Here is a 16,965-nt window from a genome sequence, read left to right on the forward strand (position 1 = left end):
GCTTTACCACATCGATCAGAGCTCCTGAAATCCTGCATTGTGCTACAGGATCCTGCAGTGTGCACTGGGCTCTGGAATAACATTCAGGCGTCAGTGCTGCTGTGGGTTTGGGTTCAGAACCACAGACAAGAGAGAGACATAAGGCACATCACTCACCTTTCTATTGTGCTCTTGCAGTTCAGGATGAGTTCATAGTGAATACACAGTGAATAATACACGAATAATTCAGATTACCTTTTACACACATAATAGCTGTGTCTATTTGTAGGTTTGTGTGAAAGTTAATAAGTCTTACTTTTCATATAATTAGATTGTGTGTGTGTGTGTGTGTGTGCGCGCGCGCCAGGGCCGGTTTTTAGCATAGGCCGGCTAGGCGGTCGCCTAGAGCGCCATGTGAAGAAGGGGCGCCGAAATGGCGCTCTCCTATACCTAATTTTGCGATATTAAGTTTTTTTATGAAGTCGCAATCAACAAAGAGTGGCGAAAGCGCTCCTCACGGCAAAGCGCCCCTCAGCCAATAGTAATATCGCTTCCAACTGTCTCTGGGAAGTCTGTGAACCAATAAACAGACAGTTCTGAGAAAGGGGGCGGGACGAGTGACAGCGTGCGATCTATTTTGAATTTGGAGACTCATTCGAGAGACAGAGAGGGCAAGCGCAAACAGTAGTGCTGCTCTGCTGGATGGAGATTATTATGTTCTCATTAAACCACTCATTGCATGATGCAGGAGTTTCAGAGGGTGTTTTGGAACTATGTGATTTAATCAGCAACCGTTTGTGATTATGGAAAGCCTAATAGTTATGAGGTTACTATTTGGAATTAGAGAGAAAAAGAGCTTTGTTTTTGATCAGAGAAATCGCTAGTTAGCATGCTAACATTAGCCAAGTATGCCAAGCAATGAAATCCAGTAAAGTAGGCCTAGCTGTTAGTAGCCTACTCACTACTCACTAACACCCACCTGATATCATAATACTTGCTTAGGTTGACAAGCAATGTAAAGTAAGACTGGTGCAATGTTTAAAACAATTTTAGCTGCCATATCTCCTTCCATCCACATGAATTAGCCTACCTGTGCTCTTTGTATTTGCTATGATGTGATGTTGGCTATGATTATGTCTTCTTTGAAAGCTGCTTTGGTTATAAAGCGCCTGCCAAATGCAATGTAATGTAATGTAATGTAATGTTGTAAGCTTAAAAAAACATTAATTTCCAGACCAGAATGACATAGCCTACATTAATCATGTAACAGAACCATGCACAGCAGACAAGTGAGGCTATTTACTATATTTTGTATAGGCCTATTATGAAATTCAATAGCGTGACAGCTCTTCTCCCTTTCTCTCACCCTGTCCCTCCAGTTCAAACACATAGATAGCCCCCTTCTCATTCTCCTACTCACAAATGCACCACTATTTCCAGTCCAGAAATGAAATTGGTTTGGAAGACAGCACAAATGTGTAGCTTATTAAATTTGTTATGCTGCCATGCTTTGTGATGCTGTTTCCCAACCTTTTTTGAGCCAGGGCACACTTTTTCCCCTCAAAAAATCTCGCGGCACACCACCAACCAAAAATTATGAAATAATGAAAACAAATTATAGTAGCCGCCTAACAATATAGGCCTAGTCATTCTTATAAAAGTGTCTTGAATAGCAATCAAATAAACACATTTTTTTTTATCATCTTTTAAATTTCGTCTTTCAAATAAAAATTGTACTTAACATGTCCAATTCTTCAGGAAGCTATAAACTTCAAAGTAGGCCTAGGCCTATGTAACAGTGTGCTTTTAACCCCTTTTCTTCTTTAGTATAATTACACAAAGATGGGTTTTTATTTTGACACACCTTCGTTACACTAGTCTTACAGTAGCCTTCTTCTCTCTCATGGGTGTCTATGGAGCTTCCTGCCCCCCTCCTTCTATCCCCCTCTAATATTTCCGTTTGTCTGATTCATATTTCTATGCTTTCCATATCCTCTTCCCTGTCTCTGTATGCTGTGCAGAGGTAGCCTATGTTTCTCCACTTTTCTCTTTTCCTAATCTTACTTAAATCTTCTTTCTATTCTGTCATCCATCACTTGTATCACTGTAATCCTAAACACTATTCCGTGTATTACCCCTTTTCTAATGTATTACACGAATATGATGCCTGGTTTCAAGTAGGCTACTTTTATGTGTTAGCGCCACCCGGTGTAGCATAAGCCGGTGGCATCGTGACAATCCTTTAGCTTAGCGTTGCTAACGCTAGTCACAGTTATTTAGCATTTCTTTTTATTGTCTCCTCAGGAGTGAGAGTGCAGCCCCAAGCCCCATGGTGAATGTATACTGTGTCTGACAATTACAGGTGTGTGTTTATTTTTGTTATTTGTGTATAATGTGTTAAGAAATGGAAATGTGACCCTGGCAACTTAGCTAACTCACTCGTTATGCTAGCAGAGTTTTGCTAAGCTAGCTAGCCAGGAATCACTGAGTTTATTATGAGAAGCAGGCTATGTTTTTGGTAGCACTTCTCTTAACTTGGCGAAATATTTGGTTTTATTAATATGTTTCACCATGTTTAGGGATACTGTTAAATGTTTATTGTAAAAAGCCCTGTCTCTGTATGCTGTGGGAAGAGGAGTGAGAGCAGCCCCAAGCCCCATGGTGATTGTGTTGTACTGTGTCTGAAATTCCAGCATCACTAAACCATCGAATGGATCACCTGTCTCGGAGTCTTTATTACATCTCAACTTACACAACGCAGAGTGAAACTCCAACCGGTTACACTACTATTTACAAATTGTTATTCTGTCCAAAAGCATTCTATTTGCAGGAATACAGAAAATAATGCTTATTCTGACAGCAGCAATGATATTTTGTAAAGATTTCACTGTTACAATATGAATATGCATGTCTAATAGGCCTCTCAATCTCTGTTCAATGCTTTGCAAAATAGAACGTTTTCTCTGATTGCGTCTCCATCCACAAAACGCACATTGGCCAGGAGTTGCGCATGTCCACTAATATCAGCCTCGTCAAGTTGCAACGCAAATTTCTCACGGATACGGATCTTTTCCAAAACCAAACTTTCGATGTCAGCAGACATGTCATCAATGTCTGGAAATTGTGTTATTTGAGAGAGGGACTTTGGCTATTTATTTCAGGTCCAAGCATGCCGTTCACAATGGCTTTGCAGGCAGGTAATATTAGCGTCTCTACCACCACTGTGTGACTTTTTTGATTTAGCTAAGTTCAGCTACGTGGTACCTAGCTTTAAGGGTTCTCTCGTTTACCTTTTTTCCCTGTTGCTTGGTTCTCTGTTTTCTTACACAGGCCAACAAAATAGTCTGCACTCTTGTTTTGTGTTTCGTTTACATACCAAGCACAATGGAATCGGTGCCGTTGCATCCCACGTACAAGTACCGGTAGTCCTAAATCCAAACTCTCTTTGTATTGACTCGAGCTCACGGCATTTGCCTTCTTTTGACAGCTACTATGCAATTCGCTACCTGCTGCCACCTAGTGATAAGGAATTATGACATGATTAGGACGCCAGTCAACAGCAGACACTAATGACATAGATAGGCCTAGGCATTATTTGCTGATAATAATGAATTCGTTTTTTTTCTTTTCTTTTTTTTTTTGAAAACAAGAATTTTCCACGGCACACCTGACGATCTCTCACGGCACACTAGTGTGCCGCGGCACAGTGGTTGGGAAACACTGGTGTAGATCAATGCAGACCTCCTTGGTAGGCTTATTGTCTACACATGCATTTTACATGCAAATGTACTGTATCACTCTCCTGGCATTTCAGTTTCACGTTACCATTCAAACACATTGATAACCTCCCTCTCATCTGGGGTTGGGGGCCCCACCACCATCACATCCAACACACCACACAGTGAAGCTACTTTCATGCGACTCAATCTGATGTGTTGGTCGCCTGTCAAAAAGAACCACAAATCCATTTGATGAAAAACGGTTATTGTTCTTGATGCTATTTAGTTAAGCTTACTACGGATATTACTCTTGTGTTCTGTAAGGTATAAAAAAGAGGGGTTTTTTTTCTTTCAAAGGTGCCAGAACTCAAACTCGTCTAGGGCACCAAATAAGCCAGAACCGGCCCTGCGCTCAGCACTGCTCCTGCTTTAAGTTTATCGTGATCTCAGCACTCCTACTGCTTTAACCTCTTAAGCTGCGGTGCTATTTTTGAGTTTTTTTAAAGGTTTTGCACATGTCTACTTAAATGGTTCCTTTGTACTTTGACCTATCATGAAGTGGCTTTTGCCATTTGAAAGTAGGGACTGTAGAATCCACAGGAAGTCACAGGAAGTGACAGGAAGATTTTGTGATGTACTGCCAAGGACTTACAGGGGTTAGAACATCTTTTTTTCTGAAATGCGGCCATGAAGACCCCCTGGAAATGAGTACATTCCAGCAGCTTTGCTGATACATTTGGCCTGGGAAACACATTTAAGACTTATCCACAGGTCTACTGAAGCTGTCTGTCAAAGAGGAACTTGTTACAGCTATATATAACCTTTCCCAAGACAATTATGTGTGGATATACACCACGTTTTACCAAGTGTCTTTTTGTATTTTTTTAGTTAGTCAAAATGTACCCCCCTTTTGAGCTAGAAGCCTTATCATAGTCACATATGAAAGCATACCCCTTGAGGTGTTACACAGTCATCAGCCATGGTTGGATATTAATTTTTGGGTGGTATTACAGAGATGTTACTGGACAGTACTGTACACTATGTACAGTAAAAAACATGGGAAGAAGGGGTATTGTTGAGCAGATTTGAAATTCCTCTGTCCCTGGGTGTAACACAGAAGAGCTACATGACTCATTTGGAAACCTGGACTCTGGACTATATTTCAGTCTTTGAATGGGGTTTCTAACTCTTGCTTTGAGGGAGCCGCAGTCATTCAAAGCAAATGAGCCAACACAAAGCTGCGTAAAACAGGACCTGCCTACTTCTCTTCCAAGGCTTGTCTTTCAGGGTAGGAATGTCACAGAGCCACAGATGTGTTTCGCATGTAATCAGCAGAGTCTGGGGATCAAGTGGAATACCATTAATCATATTAGACTAGAAGCATTTCCAGAAAAAGGCCCTTTATAAGGGTGTTAGAAGCATTTTTTAGTAAAAGTTAGGAACCTAGTTTTCTAAGACAATTAGAGTACCCTGAATTCAGCTAGCCTGGTTCCCAAGCTGAATTTTGAGTTTTTGACCATGAAATGGGCAAAAAACAAAATGGCCGCCGAAATTCTTGATTTTGGGCAGAATACGTAGAAAGTACCACTTCTCCATGGAAATAAATGTGCAATGCTCACATATTTGCATTTATCATGTATTCCTACACTTACACAAAGGCAAATTGTCATGGCAAAAAGATAAAAAAATACTATAATTATGCCGTTCTAATAATAAGATATTCTCGTAAACTGGCATTCAATAGCAATAGCCTCCATGAAGCACATTATCATACAAAATTGTCATTCAATAAGATTTGGAAAGAAAAAGAGAGGCAAAGAAGATAGTATTATCTAAAAGACTAAATATTGGGACATGAATATGTCCCCAGTTCTTTAAAGGAGATGAGTGAGCCATCTCTATGGGAGCGCACTCTCAGCTGTACGATTAGCTGAAGACCTTTGCAATCACGCCAAAGGTCCAATCAACTGTGTGGGCAGGATGTCCACTTTGTCAAAACCGAATGGTTGCACGCAAATAAGCCACTCTGATGCCAAACATCTCTTCGGCTGTCAGCAATAAGGTTGTCTTGAGAGATGGCTCACTCATCTCCTTCAGAGAATGGGAACATATTCATGTCCTAATGCTCTCTTTCAGTCGAATCGTTCGCATATCTATGGGAGAGTTACAATCACTCCCGATTGCTGGTCCAAACTAGGCAGAACTCCAAGAGCATCCTGTAAGGATAGCGTTCCTATCAGTGGTCCTGCCCAGAACCCTATGTTCCTGTGGCAACGTGGTCACATCTAGCCGGTAGAACCGGACAAAGGTGGCGGGGTTGGCCCAACCAACCGCTCTGCACACCTCTGAAACTGCAGCAACCTTGAAGAGAGGACAAGATGTAGAGACTGGACTGGTAAAGTGAGCCCTAATCTGAGCCGGGGGTTGGCGACCCTTGGACTCATATGCCAGGGCAATGGTTTGAACCAACCATTTGGAGACCTCTATTTCAAAACTGTGAGCCCTGTAGAGGGCTTGATGAAGCACACAAACAGCTGCTCAGTGTTCCTAAAAGAGTGAGTCCTGTTCATGTAGATGTGTAAAGCGTGCACAGGGCACAAGTTGTGTTGTCACCTCTCTTCCACGGATCTGAAAGGTGGTGTGCAAAAGCAGTTTGGAGAGGCCCCTCTTGGAGGGGCTCGAAAGGGGCCCCACACATTGCATGCATGACTTATGCAGGACTTTTGGAGCGCGCCATGCCTGGTGACAGGGTGCGCTTTCGTGCCAAGCGCAGTGGCCTGCGGTGATGCCCAAGGGGCTCCAAGGCAGCTGCTCGAGCTGGGGAAGCCACATCAGCCACTAGGGTGGTGGTCAGTACTGTATGAGATTCTCTGTGGTGGCAGGGAGTTGGGATAAAGAGTCGTCCACCTTAGGCGGGAGATCGAAGCACTTTGCCAGGGGGGAGTCAGAGTCTGACTCCACTGAAATTCTTTGCCAGCAGTCGACCGTAGTCAAGAGAACAAAGGGACAGAGCAGGCTAGAACTAGTCAAGCTCTCGTAACTCGTGTCCTTCAGGGTACTCGTGACCTCAGTCAGGAGACGTGAGTCCAAGGAACCGGGTACGCACAAATGTTTGTAAAGAACTTTTACTCCGTATTGTTTCTAGTCTGCCGTGAGTAGATTCCGTCATTGTGAAGTTTCTTGCTGCCATGGGGAGGACACTGTACATTTCATATGTTTGATCTGCAATGTGTGATCTCAGGTTAAAAGAGAGTGTCCACCTACACAAAGCTGAGGCTGTCTCGGTGATCACAATGATGCTCTTTTATTGCCTGTGACATTTACCCACTTCATAGCCTGATCAGAATCTGGCTAAACTTGTGAGCCAATCTCTTGACCACAAAGTGGCCTTTTTGGAATTCAGACAAAATGGTTCTGGAAGCTGACTCATCAAGTAGATACACTGGGCCCCATTGTGCATAATTAAGATGGCCATACCGCTTAAAGTAGGGCAACATTAGGCTGAAAGAGTGAAAATTCAGATCCCAGGTAGCTTCACGTTGTTCTCTTGTGTATTGCAGCAGAACAGTAACCATATCCATATACTGCCACCAGTTCACATCATCAGATTGACTCTCAGCAATATCATGCAGAGGATTTCTGTCCTTTTCCTGATACTGGAATGAAATCAGTTCACTAATTGTCTGAGGATCATCACCATTAGCCATCCTAGCAAGACAGGTAGAGAAGACTTGGCATGAGAAGACCCTAAAGGGATTGCAGAGTAAACTTGTGTGCCATGTCTTTGTTGGATGCCTTTCCTGCCAGAACAAGTTCAACAGGGCCTTATCCAGGCAATCCACCATCCATACATTGGTCAGTCCAGATCCATTCATATGTTCTCCTATGGCCATAAGGAAGTTGATTGACAAGTTAAGTCCTCTTAGGCGAGGTATTCATCTGTTGTTCTATTCTGAAATTGCCCACTTTAACTCTTTAAGTCTGCAGTACAATGCTTGGTCAACTGTGATAACTGTTCCTGTCCAAAATGTTAAGATATGACAATGCATTTGTATTCAAAGTATCAAAACGTGTGCAGTAGCGAGGACTATTGGCAAATACCCCGCAGCAGTCTGTTGTTCCTTTGATGACAGTGACTGATTGAACACTGACCAAGAAGTCTTCATGTCTAAGTTTTGACAGTGCAAGAAGAAAGCTAGATCCGTAGCCTTTGCTTAGCATACTTATGCTCCTCTCCAGATTTTCCAAAGCATGATTAAGCAATGGGTGCTGAAAAAGTTGGCTTGAATGTCCTATGAGTAATCCAGAGAGGATGTAGCTCCATCAGGGCATTTGGCACATTTAATGTCTAGTAGACACCTCTATATCTTTAACAGAATCATCAATTGGTTGGCCTCTCTGCCATGCTGCCATTTGTGTTGCATGGGAAGTATTCTTCCCATCAAGTGTTTCATCCAGGATATCAATGTTATCACATGTGTAGTGGATGAATTTATCTGCCGCAATGTTTGTTGGAATAATGGCACCACTCTCTTGGTTCAGTGTTTTAGAGTGCTCACAGCTAAGGAGGATCTGGACTTGGAGGGCCTGATTGATTAGTCATATTAGGTCTTTTACCCAATAGCTTGATGAAGAGTACAAGCAAGACTGACATGTTTCGGAGTCCATTTTTTGCCATCACTGACACAATAAACAAGGACTTTAGCCTCATTCAGAACTCTTCTTTGAGGAAGTTTTTCCTTGCCACCAATTCCATCATCTTCAAGAGATGTCTGTCCACTAACAACCAGGCTGAGGAGCATGTATAGACTATCTGGAATGTATGCAATAGTATCTGATAGAATATGTAAAATATGTCTGAACATTTTTTCAAAATTTATTTTACATGTAATATCATGGTGTCATCTAGCGATTTCTGGACAGTTTTCAGAGAGCCAATAGCAACTTTCAGTGATTTTTTGGAAACACTAAATACTTCACATTATGCAAAGTATTTCTAAAATACTTACATCAATTTTCTTAACCATATAAACACACATAGGCTACAAAAGCTAAATATTTAAAACGTTTAGGCTAACACCTAGCCTACAATATTAGCATTATTAGCATTCTAGAAGCTATTTTATACTTTTTAAAATCCTCTATAGTAGATACATTCATCAAGAAACATTAATGGGACACAAAATGTTAGAAAAGAGCATTTATTTCCAAGTACAGCAATACTTGGTAAAAATGCTCTGTCAAAAATAGTGTATTTTGGCAGCCATTTTGTTTTTCAAATTTAACTGTCAAAACCTCAAAATCCAGCTTGGGAACCAGTCTAGTTGAATTCAGCACACTTAAATTATGTTAAGTACATAGGTTCCCAACTTTTACTAAAAAATGCTTCTAACATTCACAAATATGAAAAATGTGTCTAGACTATATGAAAAATATGGAAGTGTAGGCAAAAACAGCACAGGATATTTTTTCACAATAAAGTGGTTTAGTTTGAGTGGAGTTGTACAACTTGTGGATGAGATAAAGTACAAAAAGACTACACTTTCATAAACCTTGGATTGTAACATACATTTTGAGACCATGCTGATAAGGATATGTTCATGTTTGGATGTCCACTCATCCTAGGAAGGTAGGGAGACATCAGGCGAGGGGTGCTTGAGGGGGTCAAATTTGAAAGGTGACATTGTGTAATAAATTGATAATAATGCACATACAACATATTCAAACCTCCGTGAAATGTGCCAAATGTATTCCTGAGGGTCTAAGCTTTCCAATGATATATAATGGGGTTTATTACACCACCTGGATTACAAACAATTGCGGAATGAAGATCAAGTTGAAGTTAAAAGTCATTGGACCCGGTACAGGGTCCTCCGAAGTTTAAGTTCATCGTGTCTCTGTCTGGACTAGAACTGGCCATCTGTGAAATCATGGTAATCTCTATCTAAACTTCTATATTACTGCAACACTCTAGAACCAGTTGTCTGCATCGCATGTATACAATCACCTCCATCTAACTTTTCTGTTAAAGGGTTTATGAAACGAAAACAAACGGTCATTCCCATTAAAGCCTTGTTTTTTCTGATAGCATCAATGAGACTTTGAACCCAAGCATCCTGGAGGAACTTGTGAAAATGGCAACTCAAAGTGTGAATTCTGTGAAATTTGGTTTGACTAATGAGCTGGGCTGTGACATCATAGAGGAAAGTCCCTGGTTTGCTAGTATGGCGATCTGAGAAAACAACACACATTTGATGGACCCACATCTTATAAAGGAACCAAAATTCTCATACAAACATCAGCGAGTCGAAAAACCACACATCCAACCTCATGAGAAAAAAAAACAGCAGCACAAATCTATTTCAGAGGCACTGATACATCTGCAGAAAGTGACATGTCTGACAGGCGAAGTGACGATTGTTGACATAGCCTGACAGTTTGTTTTGTTTATGGTTACGGTTGCTAAGGGCGCTTTGCCATGACCCAAAGATGACGTGGCGTGTGTATTTGTTGACAAATGGGGGGCATTTTGATTCAATTGCGCGATATAGTGTGATAGAAATGCATGTACATGCAAAAATGTCATCAACTAGAGAAAAGCGGAGGTATTAGGCTGTTGGAAAAACACCCTAGATAGCCTGAGTCCTCAACATATTTTTAGCGTTTATCATTATTATTATTTTTTGTGCTCAAAGGCTCACAGGCATCGCGTGTCCCTCAGCCTGACTCTGAGGACGAGGTGTGTCCAAACGTCAGCCACACGTGCACCACAATACTAAAAACAAACAATCAAACGCTTCAAAGTAGGCCTACGCTATATGTATCTCCGTTTATTCGCTAAGCAGTAGCCCAGTCTGTGAGTTGGCTGTCCTCGTCCGAGAGCACCAAGGAGGCTGAAGAAGCACGGATATCCTCCCAAAACCATTGATCAGTTGAATGGCAATAAACAAAAAGTAATAAGGGACTGAAGCAAAAAATTGTAAAAATGAATAAATATATGCTTTCTCAACATAATGGTTGAGTCAAAAGGGGAAAATGTGTTTGGGCAATGATTGCATAGTTTTTAAGAATATTCCACAAAATCTTCATCAGGCGAACATAAACATTTCTGTCCAGGGAAACTGTAACATTGAACCACATACTGTACCCATAGAACACAAAATGTCATGTTGGCCGAAAAAGATGACGTCACTGTCAAAGTTGGACTTTCGGGATTTTCCCACGGGCTGGCACTGCGCGGCGAGTATTAGACGACAAGACAAGCAAGAAGAGACGCCTGTTCAGGACTCGAGATTCAAATAGCATCGGTCATCATCATCACCTGTCTCAACCTCGACACCAATGACTGCGTATGTTGCAATGTTGTTTCTTTCTATGCAATCGATGCATTTTGTTCGTTGTTTGAAACTCACTGCTCTTTAGGGGGGCTCAGTTTAGCAGGTGAATTCGAGCTAGCATGTGTGAATGAACTAGAGTAATTGCTAAGCTCAAGAAGTAAAAAGCGTTTCAAATATCTGTATCGCCCGTCTTCCTGTCCCAAATGCTGATGTCTGTTTGATTTGTGTGATTTGTTCTCATCTCATGTAGACCTGCATTGTGAAAGTTAAAACGGAGCTTGTCGTAGTTTAGTATTGCCGATTGAATGGTTTGGTTAGCTGCCGTCTGTGGCTGGTTGCTGGCTTAGCTTGCTCACCCTGACGAAACAAACAAGCTTGCTTACTTCGCTGCTGTGTGTCATGTTAACGTGTGATTACGCATCAATCTAGATTCTAGTTCAACACATTACCGGGTCAGTTTTCATGCGACACATGTTAAATTGCAAATTTAAAACATCGTGGTGTTTAAACCTTCTGCTCTTTAGGGGGGTTCAGTTTAGCAGGTGAATTCGAGCTAGCATTCAGAGCGTGGAGATGAATTAGTTCTAGGACAGACCTATCGCTACCTACTCATTCTAAGCTCAAGGAGTGATGGGAGTTTCAAATCTTTGCGATTGTCTCCTTAGTTTACATTTCATGTGTATATTGTGTGTTTAGAAGTAGCATTTCTCCGTTTATTTTTTCTGAAATTTTATGGTGGCTTTTTAGCTGCCGTCTGTGGTTGGTTGCTGCCTAATTAGCTCTTTTCCCGGTCAAGTGTGCTTTGCTGCTGTCTAGCCCATCCATTCAATGCAATACTATTGGGCCAGTTTTCGTACGAGACATCTAGTTACAAGTATTAAGTATTTTATTCCTATTTTAAAACATTGTGATGTTTAAACGCGCTATTTTTAGAGGGGCGTCTTTTTTAACCACAGCATGTGAATTCTGCTAGCACGTGGAGATGAACTAGGGCATGCTATGCTGCTCAACTTTGTAGTCAAATTGATCCCTAGTTTTAAACGATTGGGTACTGTATTTCGCTTGCATTGTTTTTTGTTAGTTGTATCGTGACATAGACATAAGTGATTCATTCTTTTTGTTTTTATAATGCAGGTATGCAGTGCCGACATTGTAAATTCACCCATTCCCAGCAAGAGGTGCTGTTGAGGCATTATCGACTTCATCATTGGCAGGCGGGTAAGGGTTTATTCCCCTGTATTCATCTTGACTGTGCATGTAGTTTTAAAACCACAGGAGCGTTGAAAACACATTTATGGAGAGTACATGCTAAAAAAAACAGCTCTGCCTCTGCATGCGCAGACAATGCCAGTGTCCGCTGTGAGTTGTGTGAATTCACTGATATTTGTTCTCTTCCTAATTTCTTGCAACATTTAGGAAGACATTTACAAAACAATCAGCGAGTTAACTGTCCATTTTCTAACTGTGATTTCAGTACCACCAACAACACAACTTTCAGAACTCACAAATCAAATAAACACAGACATCACTCGTTGAAAGATCTTTGCACATCTGTGTGTACAGTAGGCAGTACAGACAACGAGTTTGACACAACCTCCTCCTCACAAAGTCTGTCAGACCAAAATGATGACGTTCAGTCAGATCATATTTCAGAGGATCTTGAGGAATGTGAAACAGTACTTGAACACAAACTTGCTTCATTGCTTTTGTGTATGCAAACGCAAATGCATGTGTCTCAAAGTGCCTCTCAGCAGATTATTGATGGTGTAAATGAAATTCTGTCACTGACAAACTCAAATGCACTGTCTGCTATTAAGAATATCCTGCTGAAGCACAATTGCAATGTGAATGAGTCTATTGTTGCTGACATTGCTGAGTCATTAAAAAAAAAAACACGTTTCTGACTGCAACCACTGATAAAGGCCCCCTTTCAACTACTCATAAGCGAAACATCTACTTTCAGGAGAACTTTCAGATTATTGAACCTGTGGAATATGTGAAGAGTTCAGATGCAAAACCCCCTAAGTGCCTTTTCAGAAAATAATCTTAATTCATTTTTATTTAATACAAAGCTATCAAAATTGCATATTTATTTTATTTTATTTATGTAATATAACTATTTATATGTATTATCCAGTACATGAATGCAAACCAACAACGGGGTTCTCAAAAAATATAGAAGTGCAGGTCTTCAGAAATGGAGAAAGGGGGTTTTGCATCTGAACTCTTCAAATATTCAGTAGGGTGCAAAATCACACCTTTGTTTATGTTCCTGTTTTGAAGACCCTGACAGCATTGTTGGAGCGGCCAGACGTCATCACCAAGACCTTTCCGGTGAAGGAGGGCACCCCAGGGCTCTATGCGTCACCTTTTGATGGTGAGTACTACAAACGCAACAAGCTTGTGACTGGCCACAATCTCACACTTTCGCTTGGGTTTTACCTTGATGAGTACGAGATAGTGAACCCAATTGGGACTTCAAGAAAAAAACACAAAATTACAGGAGTGTATTTTGTCATTTTGAATTGGGAGTCAAAGTACAGATCTAGTCTCCATTCCATCCAATTGGCACTGCTCGGGAAAAGCTCTGAGGTGAAACTCTACGGATTTGAACGTTTTTTAGAGCCACTTCTCCGTGACTTGCAGATCCTTGAGAGTGAAGGATTGAATGTGGAGGCCATTGGTGGGAATGTGAAGGGAACTGTGCTTGTAGTGTCTGCTGATAATCTTGGCGCACATGGCCTTGCGGGCTTTCAGGAGAGTTTCTGTGTTGACAAATTCTGTAGGTTTTGCGTAGCATCTCTGCAGGACATTCAGACTACAGCAGTATCGCAGGGGTTGTTTCCACTGCGAACTCCTCAGCAGCATGACCAATGCATTGCTGACTTGAAGTGCAGTGAGTCAGGTGTCACAAATGTGTGTGGTGTTAAAGCTGAATGTGCCCTTCAAAAACAGCTGTCCTCTTTTCATGTCATTACTGGTTTTCCTCCAGATGTTTTGCATGATTTGTTTGAAGGGGTGGTACCCAGGGAATTGGCTCTGTGTCTACAGAAACTGATTGGTGCCAAATACTTCACCTTTAATCAGCTCAATGGCATTATCCAGTCATTTCCATATGGCTTTACAGATAAAGTGAATCGCCCTCAAAACATTCCCCAGAGCTTTCAACGGAGAAAAACAATAGGAGGAAATGGGCATGAGAATTGGGCTTTAATTAGACTGCTTCCTCTGATGGTAGGTGGTTTGGTGCCAGAGGATGAGACGGCATGGCAACTTTTAATGGAGTTGAAAGACATTGTGGAATTGGTTGTAAGTCCAAAGCTATCAGAGGAGTCTCTGTATTACCTAGAGAGTAAAATTTCTGATCATCGGCAGTTGTTCAATGAAGTTTTTCCCAATGAGAAGCTCCTGCCTAAACATCACTACCTTGAACATTATCCCCACCTTATCCGGTGTTATGGGCCTTTGGTTGATCTGTGGACGATGAGGTTTGAAGCGAAACACAGCTACTTCAAGAGGGTTGTGCACCACACCCGCAATTTCAAGAATCCCTTGAAAACGCTGGCAAGTAAACATCAATCCATGATTGCTTATGCTTTAGACTCTCACCAGTTCTTCAAAGCACCAATGTGTGTTGAAAAATTGAAAGTGGTCGAACTGTCTGCTGTTGAACCGCGGCTGCGGACAGCTGTTGAAAATCGTTATCCACACATGAGGTCCTTGTCCCTTGCAACAAATGCAACATTGTTTGGGACTTTGTACAGTAAAGGAATGATTCTACCAGTTGGACTCAGTGGTGGCTCTCCAGATTTTGGTCGAATTCACAGCATTCTGGTTGTTGGCACAGAGGTTTCTTTCTTTGTGGAGCATCTGTCTTCCTGGTACTATGAACATTTTCGAGCATATGAAGTTGTTGGAAGTAATCACGGCAAAGTATCCATTGTTGGCCCACACGAGCTTGTTGATTTCTACCCGCTGGCCACATACAATGTATTTGGAAAGATGATGGTGTCTGCCAAGAGGTTTTTACTTTGATTGAAAGTAGGAGCTCAGTCTTAACAATGAACATGATGTTCTTGGACCTTTTTGTGCCGTAAATGTTGTATATAGTGTAAATAATATAGATGGTGCATCTATTACATTGGGGCCATATTTTACAGACCTGTCTGAAAATGTATGCAAAAATAATCTTCCTATGTAACTAAAATGGATTTTCTTTTCTTCTTTTTTTCCCAGGATTCAATGTTGATTCGGGTTTTCCTCTCACCAGGCCAAATCAGGAAATTAACAATACCCAGGCCAACTTCAGTTCAGGAACTGGCAGCGACCCTCAGCGAAAGACTGCAGCTAATGGGCGACTTCATAATACAATATCAGGACCCCGATTTCAACAATGAACTGTGCACATTATATGACATTTCGGAGCTCCCCAACGAGGGAGTAACATTGAAGATCTTCTGGGAGGTCCAAGTGGTGGACGAGGCGGCAACTTCAGTGCCCTACCCCGGTGCCACCCAGTCATCGTCATCAGCACCCCTCTTCGATGGTTCTCTTCTCTCTCCAAGCACAAGCGCCATCCAGTCATCAGCCCCCTTCCATAGTTCTCTTCTCTCTCCAAGCACAAGTGCCACCCAGTCGACATCAGCCCGCTTCGATGGTTTTCCTCTCTCTCCAAGCATGGCGGCCACCCAGTCGTCATCAGCCCGCTTCGATGGTTTTCCTCTCTCTCCAAGCATGGCGGCCACCCAGTCGTCATCAGCCCGCTTCGATGGTTCTCCTCTCTCTCCAAGCATGGCGGCCACCCAATCGTCATCAGCCCGCTTCGATGGTTCTCTTCTCTCTCCAAGCACAAGTGCCACCCAGTCACCATCAGCCCGCTTCGATGGTTCTCCTCTCTCTCCAAGCACGGGGGCCACCCAGTCGTCGTCATCAGTCCGATTAGAGCAGTGGCCAAGTGAACAAGTAAACAAAATTTAACAACATGCAATTTTGATAGGTTTGTATTAAATAAAAAATAATTAAGATTATTTTCTGAAAAGGCACTTAGGGGGTTTTGCATCTGAACTCTTCACATTCTCTCTCTCTCTCTCTCTCTCTCTCATAAATAACCACTTTTTTTGTTATCGAATGTTTAAAAGTGGTCCTGACTGTTATGCCGGTGCGTGCGTGCCAGTGGTGGANAGTAACGAAGTAAATGTAATTCGTTACTGTACTTAAGTAACATTTTCATACTTTCATACTTTACTCAAGTATTTTTATTTGGTAAGACTTTATACTTTTACTTCACTACATTTCAAAGCGAAATTTAGTACTTTCACTTCGTTACATTTACAGAAACACTCGTTCCTTTTTTTATTTAAGGCGATACACGGCAGGTGAATTAATTAATTTTTAATGCCCTGGTCAAATGAAATCTGAGATTTCACGCTTGTGTGAAGAAAGTGAAACTGAATCCGATTGGCAGACTCAGAGATTCGCCATTGTGATTGGTTGTAATGTGTCACGTGACAACAAGCTCCACTGTACAGAATTAGTTTCAGAAGGAAAGCGAGCAGAGCAAGACCACTGATGTGTCCACTGTTGCGACTTGTGAGACGAATTGAAATAAGAAGAAACGATAGGCCTACTAGTCACATGCGGAATGCACAGCAAAACAATAAAGCAGGCGACAATAACGTTGTTATGCTTATGGTGTATTAAACTGCACGTCGTATTCGTTGTGTGAGGGGGGAGAGGTTTAGCTCTCAGGCTGCACTCACCTGACGACGAAATTTGTCAGATAGGCTTCGCATTTGAACTGAATAATCAGTGAATTGATACTTAATGTAGGCCCTACTGCTTATTTGACTTACTGTGCTATATCTGTTATGTCTTACAATAGAGTCACTTAATTGCCGCTTTTGTAGCGTGTTGGTTTCTTGAGTCAAAGC

Source organism: Engraulis encrasicolus, chromosome 13 (assembly GCF_034702125.1).
Source record: "Engraulis encrasicolus isolate BLACKSEA-1 chromosome 13, IST_EnEncr_1.0, whole genome shotgun sequence".
In the NCBI taxonomy this organism is placed as follows: Eukaryota; Metazoa; Chordata; class Actinopteri; order Clupeiformes; family Engraulidae; genus Engraulis; species Engraulis encrasicolus.